The following is a 12,764-nucleotide window of genomic DNA, read 5'->3' on the forward strand; positions in this document are numbered from 1 at the left end:
AGCAGTAAGTGTGGTTTCCCATAACCTGGAGAGGGGAGGGCATGAGGAAAATCAGATGAAGAAATAAGCTCTGGCACATTCAAAACAGCAGAATTTGTCCACCTATTAGTCAAAGCAACATCTATTTAATTTTGGCATACGGATATTTCTAACAGTGATTCAGTCCATAATAGTAATAAACTGTTGCTACCAACTCCATGTAATCCTGTATTAGATCCAAACATGGAGTTTGGATCACATTCTATTCATTCCTACCACACAGAAAACAATTCTGGTTCAGAAATAAAAGCATTAAATGTCCCTGGTACCTAATTTTTCAGTGATCTTAAAAATGGCAGCAATCATTTACCACTTTCAGGGACAAGCACATTTAAAAACAGGTGTAAAATTTGTAATTGTTTTTGTATTGGTTGAATTTGAACAACAATTGTACTGTGAGAACCAATGTTAAGTTATGAAATATAATGAACAGTTTATCATTTTAGCTGCATTTGTGCTTTGTTGAAAATTGCTCTGCAGTTTTTATAACAAAGTATAGCCAAATATTCCCTTTCTTTTGCTCCTAATTCAAAGCCACCCTCTGGGTTTCGAATCAAAGGAGGTTGATAAACATAAATTTGTATTTGAAATTACTGCCCTCTCTTGTCTTTCTCCTTTCTTTTTCTCCCTCACCCACTAATTCATTGCAGTTTACAAATATATCCACGCATGATTGTGATCTCAGGATACTTTGACAAAATACTTGCCTTTAATTTGGACTCGCTTGTAAATGGCTGTGAATCCATTTTGCAACTTCAATACAAGAAAGGTCCAAAAACATTACACAAATGTAAAAAGTCCAGGAAACAAATGGCAGGCAATGAAGGGAGAGATTTGGTGGATGATTAAGGAATGGCTTTCGAGAAGGCTTTAAAAGGTCGAGAAAGAGGTAGAGAGTTTAACGAAATGAAATCTAAAAAACAATGAGGCAAAGGTGACTAAAACCTCGTCCATAACAATCAACTAGAACTAGAACTGAATATAGATGATCAACATCTCTCCTAAGACTGAAGAATTAATTACAGCTGGAAAAATATTCATCAGGAAAGAAAGTGCTTGCAAGTTAATAGTATTGAATTGCAAAAATTTAATAATTTTGTCCCTAAACATCCAAGTTATTTTAATATCTGAGCAACATATTTCTTTAGTGTCTTAGAAACTGTCATTTGCATTTCAGTTAAAGTTTGGCCCACTAACAGTGGCTGGATTCACATCATTACCCTTTTGTATGGCACCAGAGTTCATAAACAGAGTAGCTCATTCTAAAATCAGGATCCTTACACATTTTGTAGAGTCATTTAATAGGTAACATAAAATATTTAAATTGAACAGTAAAGTCTGTTTTAAGGCTGTCAGAATTGCAACTGCAATGTTTTTTAAATTGTTAAACTAATAATAATTTACATGTTTGATGCTTGCTTATACTTTGAACAGATAACAAATACAATTTTGAAGGCCTTTTGGATAAGGGACATTCAGATCTTTTGTAATGTTCCCCTTGCCTTACACTCTGTTCCTCGTGAGAAAGCAACATCCCATTTTTATCTTGTTTATTTTTTACTTTGTCCTCCTAATCTTGCAGCAAATTTTGGGTATTGAGCTTGTGGAAGTCAGTCAGTTTTTCACTAGGTTATACTTTGCTACTTTCATGCATGTAAAGGGAATGAATTCATAACTAACCTTACTTTCTAGATTCCCACGTGTTCAACTCACTTTGGTCATTACTCAATATGATACCATATTTTATTAAAATTATTAATCTGCCTGATGGTTTTAGAAAACATGCACATCAAGAGGACAATTTTATTTTATTACTTTAGTATTATTAATAACACTGCAACTATCTGTTCAGTTTCCCCTTCCTAATATTCTCTCTCTCCCACTTTTTACAAGGAATGACTCCTGCCTGGGCCTTGGTAACAATAGTCTATATATTTCCTCACAGTAGTCATGCTTGATACATAAGCATCGGTAGGTATTTAACCTTGAAGGGCATCAGCAATAATCTGCAAGTCTTTCGAGTGCATTCTTTGGAATGAAACATGAAGCTGACCAACCTGAATTTTGTTTAAAATCTTTAATTAAGTATTTAATTAACTCTTTAAAAATGCAATGTTTCATCAATTTTGTAATTATATAAGCAATATTTATACAATACACTGCATTCTATCTGCAGTACATTTTTTTGTATCAAAGCTGAATATTTCAAATCGAAATCATCCAAGATACACAATTTCCAAAAGACAGTTAAGGCTTGTCTAAGGTTTTTCTTTAACCGGGTTTGCTCTGTGCAGGTCTGTTAATTTTTCAAGCTTTCTTAAATCCATTGGAAACATAAGAGATCACCTCCAAAATGTTAATCACAATCATAACCCCACCCACCACCCCCATCCCAAATCAATACAGTAGGTTTATCATTGTGGCAGAATGCTTGGTCTAGATCCTCCTACGTACACAATGTCTGCAATCAATATAGAATAAGGGATCCTTGAGAATGTGTTGCAAGGATGCACACTAAAGCAGTCTATTTGAAGGCAGAGATAGCTGTGGTAAAATATACATGAAGTTTATTCGAACAAACTAAAACAAGTAAGAATTTACTTGAAATAAAAATATACTTGGCAAGATTTTACATGAAAAGGAATAGTATGTCCTTCCCCAGTATCTAGTGAACAAAAGATTGCTTGGTGAGAAACTGGGGTTGGGAAGATCCCAGGTTAAACCTTTAGTCCCTGGTGATTAATCTCAATCAGGAAAGTGGTTGAAGTAGAACAGTTTACCTCAATTTACTCGACTGGAGAGGGGAAAAAAGTACAAATCTAGATCCAGTTTCTGGCTGCTACCCACTGAACACAATGGATATTAAAGCATAGTAGTTAGATTGATAATAGCAAGTAATCTTGAAGCCTGCATCTAGAGATATGGGTTCAAATATTCTACCATGGCAGCAGGGGAATTTAAATTCAGTTAATTAAATAAATCTGGAATAAAAAGCTTGTTTCAGTAACTCTGGATTATTGTAAAAACCCATCTGGTTCACTGTGGTCCTTCAGGGAAGGAAATCTGCCATCCTTTCTCAGACTGGCTTATGTGTGACTCAAAACAATATGGTTGATATGAGTTGTGCTCATAAAGAGTGTAGCAAGGCTCTTATATCGGGGCAGATAATAACTGTTGTCCTGCAGTGCCCAAATCCCACAAATGAATAAAGGTCAGTTGTCAACCAAGGATTCGATTAGATCTGGATGTAATGCACTCCATGGTTGAATATATCCTTCTATACATATTCTTTAGCCTCATAAGTGTAAACCAGGCACTTGGGCAGGCAGTTGAAGAACATCTGATGGCTACATTAATATGGTTAAAAATGATTCAGTGTCTCCAGAAGGAGGAAGAAAATGGAGGGAAAACTCGGAGGGTGGTGAGAAAGAAGTGTTGGAGAGAAGGAAACGCATCTTAATCAATCAAAAAAAAGAGCAACGGCAAGAGAAAATTTTCAGCTGCTTGGCATTCTGAGGCACTTTTAATGGCTTTGGCTAATCTGAAGGAAAATAAGGAGCAGTGATTTTTTGTTGGTGTGGTGCAGCACCATTCAAATACTACAGCTGGCAGTAAGTGTGGGATGAGATTTTCAACATAACTGCCTGTGTGTGTTGTTGGGACTGACAACCAGGAGAGGGAACAGATGCAACGCTTACTGGTCCCTGCTGAGTTCAGAAGTGAAATGAAATGAAAACAAACATACGTTCCTATTCTATTTTCATTACACAAATCTGACAGGATTTTTGAATGGGCCAAGTTGAATCCCAATGGTACAAATTAAGCGAGGAGGTACAAGCCTTCTTCTACTCACCCCAGTAAGATCTTGCACATCCAGTTCCAAATGTGCTTTTTTTTTGGAGATTGAGACATGCCATAAGATAAAATAGTTTACAAATGATTCCCTTCTTGGAAATTTCACTTCCCCAACTGGTTCTTTGCAATGTATTTTTCTGCACTTCTGTTTTACAGAATCATCAAATTGTACAACATGGAAACTGGCCATTCAGCCCATCTTACCCATGCTTACCAGTAGGGACCCTTCAGTGTTAATCCCATTGCCCAGCAATTGGTCCATAGTCCTCTTTGCTCAAGTGATTCAAGTGCTCAACTGGACACTTGTTAAATGCTGTCAGCAACTCAGCTTCAGATACAAAGATTGTTGCAGAATTTGGAGCAACACAAAAAAGGAGCTGGAGGAACTCAGTGGGTCAGGCAGCATCTATAGAGGGAAATGGACCGTCGATGTTTCTGGTCAGGACCCTTCATCAGGACTGGAAACAAAGAAGGGAGGTAGCCAATATAAAAAGGTGGGGGGAGGGGGGAAGGGGTGGAGCAAAATCTGTCAGGCGATAGGTGGATCCAGGTTTGGGGGGTGGGGGGGGTGGAATGATAGGCTGGTGGGGGAGGGGATGGAGAGTGGAAATGAAGCGAGAAGCTGAGAGGTGACAGGTGGAAGTGACAAAAGGGCTGAAGAAGATGGAATCTGATAGGAGAGGTAGGTGGACCATGGAATAAAGGGAAGGGGGTGGGGAGGGGAACCAGTGGCAGGAATGTGTGGGTAATGGGCAGATTGAGAGGGCAGGCGAGGGGAAGGAGATGGGGCAATGGGGCAGTGGGATAAGGGAAAAAAAGGGACAGAAGGGAGCGGTTTTTGGAAGTTAGAGAAATCAAAGTTCATGCCGTTAGGTTGGAGACTACCAAGGCGGAATATGAGGCTATTTCTCTAATCTGCGAGGAGCATCAGCTTGGCAGTAGAGGAAGCCGTGGACAAACATGTTGGTGTGGGAATGGGGAGTGGAATTAAAATGGCTGGCTGCTGGGAGATCCCGGTTAGTGCAGCGGACGGAACAAAGGTGCTCGAATTTATTGTTCAGGATTGCTGTAGATATTTTACTTTTTAATTTAGCAGCTTTTGCGTTAATGATATTAACAGCAAATGGAAACCCACGGGAGTAGTAACTTTTATCTTCCAGTGGGATGAATGACCTTTGCATTGCCAGAACTTATCCAATAACCAAGTAGTATCAGAAAATAACCCCTCCAAGTATTGGTGATTGGACGAAGAATTGGAATTGGTTTATTATTGTCACATGTACTGAGGTACAGTGAAAAACTTGTCTTACATATCGTTCATACAGGTCAATTTATAACACAGTGCACCGAGGTAGTACGGGGAAACCAGGCAGTGCAGCAGGTGTTCGTATAATCTTTTCAATTTCAGGATCTGGGACATTAACTCAGAAACGACGGGAGTTGAAAGTTTTATCCTTTAGACAACTGCCTGAAATGACTTTGAGTCCTTTGCAGAGAAATCCTATCAACACAAATCAGGCCAGGGTTTGTCATTACACTGATAGCTATTCCTGCCTCTCTTTGAGTGAGACTAAGTATATAAAACTGGAATGTCATAGTGGACGATAAGGTGGCCATTTGGGATTTGGCAAGGTTTGTTGTCAGGGAGGAGTAGAGAAAACCTTACATCAGGCCATATCATCCCAAGTTCTCAAAAGTGGGACAGGTGAATAAAAAGAAAATATATTAGAAAGAAATGCAAAGATTGGAGTTCTGGGAATAGCGAGAGAAAATTCAATCAGTAAATCCGTTGGACCAGTGAAAAATTAGTAATAAGCTGTCGTGTTGGGGTAACCAGTTTTCTGTCATCAAACAAAAAGCTGCAATTTCCATCACTCAATGAGAGTCTCTAGTGGCAGAAATTCAATATTGCAATAGAGCTTTATTTAGCAGACCCAGACAATTTGTCTAAGGTCACGTGAGTTTTTATGCTATCAGGGTAGCTATGCCAGAATTAAATTTTAAACCTTGTGTCAGAACCAATATAAATTGGCGCTATGTTGGTTCAGTCAATTTATGCCTTTCTCTTGCTTTAAAAGAAACAAAATGTTCAGCTAGATTGCACTGAGTGTCCATTTCCAGTATCTACAACAGTTTCAAGAACTGGTGCTAAACTGCAGCTAGCAACATACTTGCATCAAGAACTTAAGGCACTTTAAAATAGTGTGACGTTTAAAATCTTGTATGCAAAGTAAGTTTAGCAATGGTAGGAACCGCAGCAACTGCTTCTGTGACATTGCAATGGAACCAGGAACTGTTAGGAGATGGAAGAGGATATTGCATGTGGAGGGAAAAGGACAGGCAGCTGTCAACATTGGAAAAAGGTCAGGAGTGAGATATATGATCAGCAACAGAGACAGATTGCAAACCCTTTCAAACATATGGAGCTGTGTCCATTTTAAAGAGTGACACACATTAAATTAGGTCAGATTTTTAAATCCATATGAATCACTGTCACTCCCACTGAGTGACACTTGGCAGGTCTGATCAAAGGCAGATATAAGGAGGAACAGAAAGAGAGAAAAAATGCAGCAAAGACAAAGGACTAAGATTACAGTTATGCTACAGTCAGTATGAAACCCAACACAATCTCTTCAGAAAATAAGGGTTATTAAAAGTACAGAAAGTTGAAGAATGAAACTGATGTAAAAATGGTGAAGATGGAGAAACTGGATACAATGGACTTCAGGAGCCGTCAAATGCTTTAAAGAATAGACCATTGCTTGTTTTCAGGATAAATAAGTTCAGCCATCTTCTTTATCCATTTTTGTCTGCTAAACTAACAAGGTGAGAAAGAGGAGGAGAGGGATTTATTTTAGGTTCTCTTTCAAAAGGGAGAAGGAAGGAGTACATCATTATGGACTACATCCAGGCGAATATCTTTTGGATAGGTTCAACAAAGTATCTGTGTTACATGGCAGTTTGTCGGACATAGGAATCAGATCCAGGCAAATATGTATTCAAATATAATCAAACGTGTATGTTGAGCTCCGTTAAACACAGCTGATCATGTTATATTGTCAAAAGAAAACAACAGTTTAACTATAAAAGTCATAAAATTCCAATCAGAAAACGGAAAAAGTTTCAAAATGTCATTAACATTTTCAAGTATTACTTCCTATGTAATCACCAACAAAAATTGTAATTTAGACATAAGCAACAAACAAATTGTGATGAATCACCTCCAATAAGTCATATATTTAAAATTATGTTCTACATGGGTGCAGTATTCCCTGGCATAGGTTATATTTGCTCACTTTCCATAGACAGGTGCTCTCCAATGTTATAAAAAATTATCTCCCAGTTTAATTATATTACACCTTTGATTCCTTACCAAAAGGCAACAAGAGAAACAATAAAGAAGAAAGGATATTCCTTATTCCTGACAAATTGTGTTCATAAGTAAATCACTCATGTCCTTATATGATGCAATTCTTCCTGCCACCCCTATAAGCAACTCCAGGTTAACACACTAAAACTAAACATAAGCTGAAACCATTGAATAGAAAGGATTTCACTCAGCACACTGTCACTCACTGATAAGCATGCATCTATTCATATTATTAAACCAGAAATTGTTGAAATCCTGTGGGGGGGGAATTAATTATAAGAAATCCAGTGCCACCATAAAAAAAGCATTTTATAATAGGAGTAAAATAAGGTGTTTGAATCCATATGAAATCTATCAAACATGCTGTCCTCTCAGAGTACTTTCTTCCTTTAGCCCTCTGAAACTCTGCAATTCTGCTCTAACACCAATTGGGAAGAATTGCAGATAAGCCCAATAGTGTACAAAGCTTAACTCTCAGAGTTCCAAGAGTGAAAATAAACAAGAGCAGGCTGGTTCCAACAAGTCCTATGCCTTGAAGCAATGAATGCTTTACAGTTGTTGTTGGTTCTGCAGACCATTTTGCCTCTTCGCATCAGCAAATAAAGGTGAATGGGTATCTTGCTTCCAAATCCCAAACAATGCCACTCTTAAGTCAAAATAAATACCAGTCAGTGGCAAAGAGCATCAATTCCATGAAGCACCTTTATACTTATGAGGAAAGTTTAGTTTGTAACCAATTATTTGATTGCAAAAAGCTGATCACAGTCCTCAACAGGTTTAAATGAATGGGGTGGATATACATGACAACTGCACAGTACTGTGTCCCCAATTGCTTTGTGCAGTTGAAAGTAGCTGGCACTGTACACTGAGACAGATTATCAAGGTTTCGATTTTTCATTTTAGTTGTCAAGGATCATTTGGAAGCTGTTTTTCCCCAAAGTGCTCAGAGTAAATAGACCATCAACTGTTGTTTTAGGTTTGCGACAGATACCATCTGCTGGCTTGTAAAAAACAAAGTTTTGTCTGAGCATTTTAAAATGAAACTTGATATGGAGGCAGATTCTGTGGTTCATTGCTAAAAATATTTAGTTTCCATTTATGAGTTGGTGACTGACGGACAAGTATTTTGGAAGCACAATCAGTCAGAGAGCTTGTGCTTCTATGTTAGGCAGCTGTAGTTCTAGGGAGGGAAGACATCGCAAAGAGGATTAAGAAATAGACACATCGCTTCTTGCATAAGGAATTATTAGAATCTATATTTACAATAAACTTATCTGTGATGTATGAATATTTTGCCTAAGGCTGCTGAATATGGGTCTAGGACACTGTACACTGTCGCATTGAGTGAGTGAAGTAACTTTCTCTTCAGAATGTTTATTAACATCCGATATAATCTTGAAAGAACTATTTTGTGTACTTGAGGCTTTATATGCCAACACCATTCTGTTTTACACGAGCAAGACTGTGATTGCCTTCCCCAGCATTGACAATTTAAATATTCCTTGGGTTTGTGCAACACCATCAAACTGCATTTTCTACCCTTCAGTAAATGCCCTGCAAGCATAAAGCCATAGAGTAGAGTGGGAATGAAGCCAAGCCGGGATGGTTTGATTTTCTCTGCTAAAACATGTTGGTGAATCAGTACAGAATCACAGATAATAAATAGGGAGGCCATACAGCTGCAACACCATTCCAAAATGTTACTTAAAGTCACCACTGATTCCTCTGACAATCACCTTGAAAGTGAGAGCTCCAGCATTGGTCTTGCAGCTATTGGAAACGGTTGTCTTTATTTGCTCTTTCTTAACTCCGAATGAGTTTAAACATTTCAATTCAATCATCTCTTAGTCTTTTTTTGAGATCTATTCAAATATTTTGATCAATTTTCTAAAGGAAAATTGTGGGCTTTTTGAAAATTCTGTGCTAAAATGGGAAAATTGTTAATTTAGTTATTCAACTTCTTTACAAGTTGCAGTAGCCAGTTTTTTTTTAACTGTCATTTTGCCTTATAGTTCATTTTAACCCATATCCAATTACCTGACCAGCTGCCTTTACAGTATGTAAATTACTGTACTTTGTTTCTTCACTAACATAAATTTGTCATCGTTTCTGCTCTGCCCACACCGACATAAAATGGTGGTTTGTGTACAGCAACCTTGTATGTGCGCAAGTTCATCCCAATGAGCAAATTATTCATTATACCTCTCCTCTAGCAAATTTCAGTCTAATTCCAATTGGTTTATAATCTGGTAAAATGCCAATAAATTTGACCATTTTGTATCATCACTACAGCAATAAAAAATGTGTTACCAATTTGAGAGGTAACACATACTGGAGAAAGTGGTTGGAAGTGCTTCTTCTATGCATGAGCCAGAAAATAAACAGATAAATATAATACAATCCAGTAAATGATTCCCAGGATGCAGATGGTTGGGGGACTTAGCAACATTAATGCTGCTGAAAATCAAGGAGAGGTAGTTGGACTATCCTGTTGTTAACAGTTATTGCCCAGCACTTACATAACATGAATGTTACTGACTTCTTACAAGCACATTCCTAAAACTTGACCAAGTTATGCTGCATGTAGACAAGGACTGCTTTATTTTTCTAAGGAGTTACAAATGGAATTTTAAATTATCAGTGAAAGTCCCTTCTCCTGGCTTTGTAATAAAAGGAATGTCATTGCTGAAGTAGAAGGTGGTGGTTGGGCTCAGGGAAATGTCCTGAGGAACTCTGACCTGGAGCTGAGATGATTAACCTCAACCACAACCTTCCACCTTATTTTGTGTGATGTACGGATCCAACCAGTGGATTTCCCGATTTCCAAAGACTTCGGTTTTATGAGGGCACCCTGGTGCCACATTTGGTCAAATGTTGATGTAATGTTGAGGGTAGTCGTTGCACCCTGCATCTGAAATTCAGCTCTTTTGTTCATGAATGAACCAAGGTGAAACGGAAAATGAGCAATAAAAATGCTGTTAAGAGACTATTGAATGGATCTTTTGTACGATAAGGGGGACTCTTGACCTCACAATCTACCTCGTCATGGCCTCACATCTTATCGTCTGCCAGCACTGCACATTTTCCATAACTATAACATTATATTCTGCATTCTGTTATTGCTTTTCCCTTGTACTACCTCAATACACTCATGTGATGAAATGATCTGTGTGGATGGTATGCAAAACAAAGTTTTTCACTGTACCTCGGTACATGTGACAATAATAAACCCAATTTACAATTTAGACTATCGGTGAATTAAGTGCTATTTGATAGGGCTGTCAATGGCACTTTTCCTTATTCTGCTGATAATTGTGAGCAGATTTGTTGAGCAGTAAACAACCTGATTGAATTTGTTCTTTTCTCATGGACAGAACATATCTGGACAATCTTCCAATTAGTTGAGTGGATGCCAGCTTCCTAACCATGCTAAAACAGCTTGGCAAGAGGCACAGTTAGTACTGAGTGCAGGTTTCAAGACTGCAACCCTATTGTAATGAATAAGGTTTGTGAGGACAGAAGAAGTAACATGGTCCTCTTTTGCTCTTGTGGACAATGCAGATGACAAGAATAGTGCAAAAATCAAAAGCAACAACTTACTCTGAAAAATAATTGTTGGGCTTGGGTTTCCCAACCTCATGATTTGATGTTTTTTAATCTGAAAATTCTTAAATTGGTTACAATTGTCTTGCTTTTTTTCTGCCTCTATAAGCTAGTGACAGTATGGTGCTTGTGTTATTGGACTGGTAATCCAGAGTCCTGGAATAATGTTCCGGAGATAGGCATTAAAACCTACCATTGCAGCTGGGTAATTTAAATAGAGTTAATTAAATAAATCTGGAATCAAAAGTTAGTGTCAGTAATGGTGATCATAAAACTACCAGCTAGTCATAAAATCCCATCCGGTTCACTAATGCACTTTAGCCTTACCCAGTCTGGCCCACAGCAAAATGATTGACTTTTAACTTTACTCATATCGGGCTTAATAAGCCATTCAGAACAATGGCAATTAGGGACAGGCAGTAAATGCTGGCCTTGTCAATAGTGTCCACATTCCATGAAAGAATTTTAAAAATGTACATGGTGGGGTAGTGAGAGAAGAGGAACTGGTGCATTTACAGGCCTGACGATATTTTCTCATTTTGGGTGCACTATAGAAATCATTAACAAAGTCACAATGGATATCTTTAGAAAATATCCAATTAAAAAGGACATTCTAATTGTAAAATCTGATTTTAAAGTAAAACGTGAACACTGGAAAACTAGAACTTCTTAATTGATACAATGGGTACTTCAGTGGTGGGGGTTAGTAATTTTAAACAATTTTTTACAGCCCTTTCTCCTCGGATCAAGCCAGCTGACATCTCCATATGTCATCATAAATTCACCCGTGAACCTACAGTAAATGGCTAGACTGTTACATTTAACAGCTGCACGCCAGTGAATTTATCATTTCTTTTGCCATTCGAACTGCCTTTCACATTGAACTTTCATTGGCTGACACACTCTAACCCTCATTCAGATTATCATTTGGTTGTGGGGGAACTGAAATTATACTTTTTATTCCTTTGCCATTCATGGAAACATCTCCATATCATTTTCAATTTTGTCTTAATTCCCTCTATATTGCAAGGGAACTTTTTCCACTTTGTCACTGCTTCCTGTCATTTTTTAAACATCTCAGTGCTCTTTTGGATGTGGAATTTCTCTTCAGAAAAGGATTATGAGTATGAAAATCCCTTGGAAACATAAAAAGACAGTGCCGCATAAAGATGTGATAAATTCTCTTGTCCTGTCTGAATAAGTATGAAGTGACAATATGGAATTCTTTCTGGACAACCAGATATTGTACACGAGCATTTTTTGTGCAGTCTTAAAGCTGCACTGTGTGAACTCTATCACTCCTCAACAACGGGTTAGGTGTACTTCTATTTCCATTGATTGTTGCTGATGTTCTTCAAACATTGAAGTTTATTTTTCCTTCAGTATATCGCTTACTCTTGATGTGCTTAAAGGGAAATGGACTCCAATGAACAGCATTGCTAACTGTCCAACTCGCTCTTCCATTTTAGTGCATTTTTTTCACTTTGTCCTTGCATACATGATGTTGATGTTAAAGATCAACAGGAATTCGGGCTCAATGGTGTTCTTCAATAAATGGCAAGGACCAATTTCACTCAGTCTGCCTAACTCTTAAGTACTGGCTCATCATAGGATATTTTTAACTTAACACCAGCCAGGTGCAAAACCCACAGGATCAATGATAAACCTACTCAATATTACTAACTTTAACAGAGCAGGGTGTGAAGCCAGGTTTGCACCCAACCCAGCTAATTCATGACAGAGACGTTCTTCTGAAAGCGGTTCTCTCATCTCAGTTCACTGTCCAACTTGGATCAGAATAGAGTGTAGAAACAAGCAAGGATATTTTGCATTTTTCTTTGTTAGTCAAAATATAACAATAGGCTGATATACTTTATTCATCTGCCTGTTACTATTT

The 12,764-nt window shown here is 37.8% G+C and overlaps 1 protein-coding gene across 3 annotated transcripts in view; it reads right to left on the reverse strand.

Moving 5' to 3' along the window:
- The window catches only part of wwox (WW domain containing oxidoreductase), an 808,566-nt gene that overhangs the window by 320,502 nt on the left and 475,300 nt on the right, over positions 1 to 12,764 (reverse strand). The window lies entirely within an intron of this gene.

The sequence above is a fragment of the Pristis pectinata genome, chromosome 13 (genome assembly GCF_009764475.1).
Source record: "Pristis pectinata isolate sPriPec2 chromosome 13, sPriPec2.1.pri, whole genome shotgun sequence".
In the NCBI taxonomy this organism is placed as follows: Eukaryota; Metazoa; Chordata; class Chondrichthyes; order Rhinopristiformes; family Pristidae; genus Pristis; species Pristis pectinata.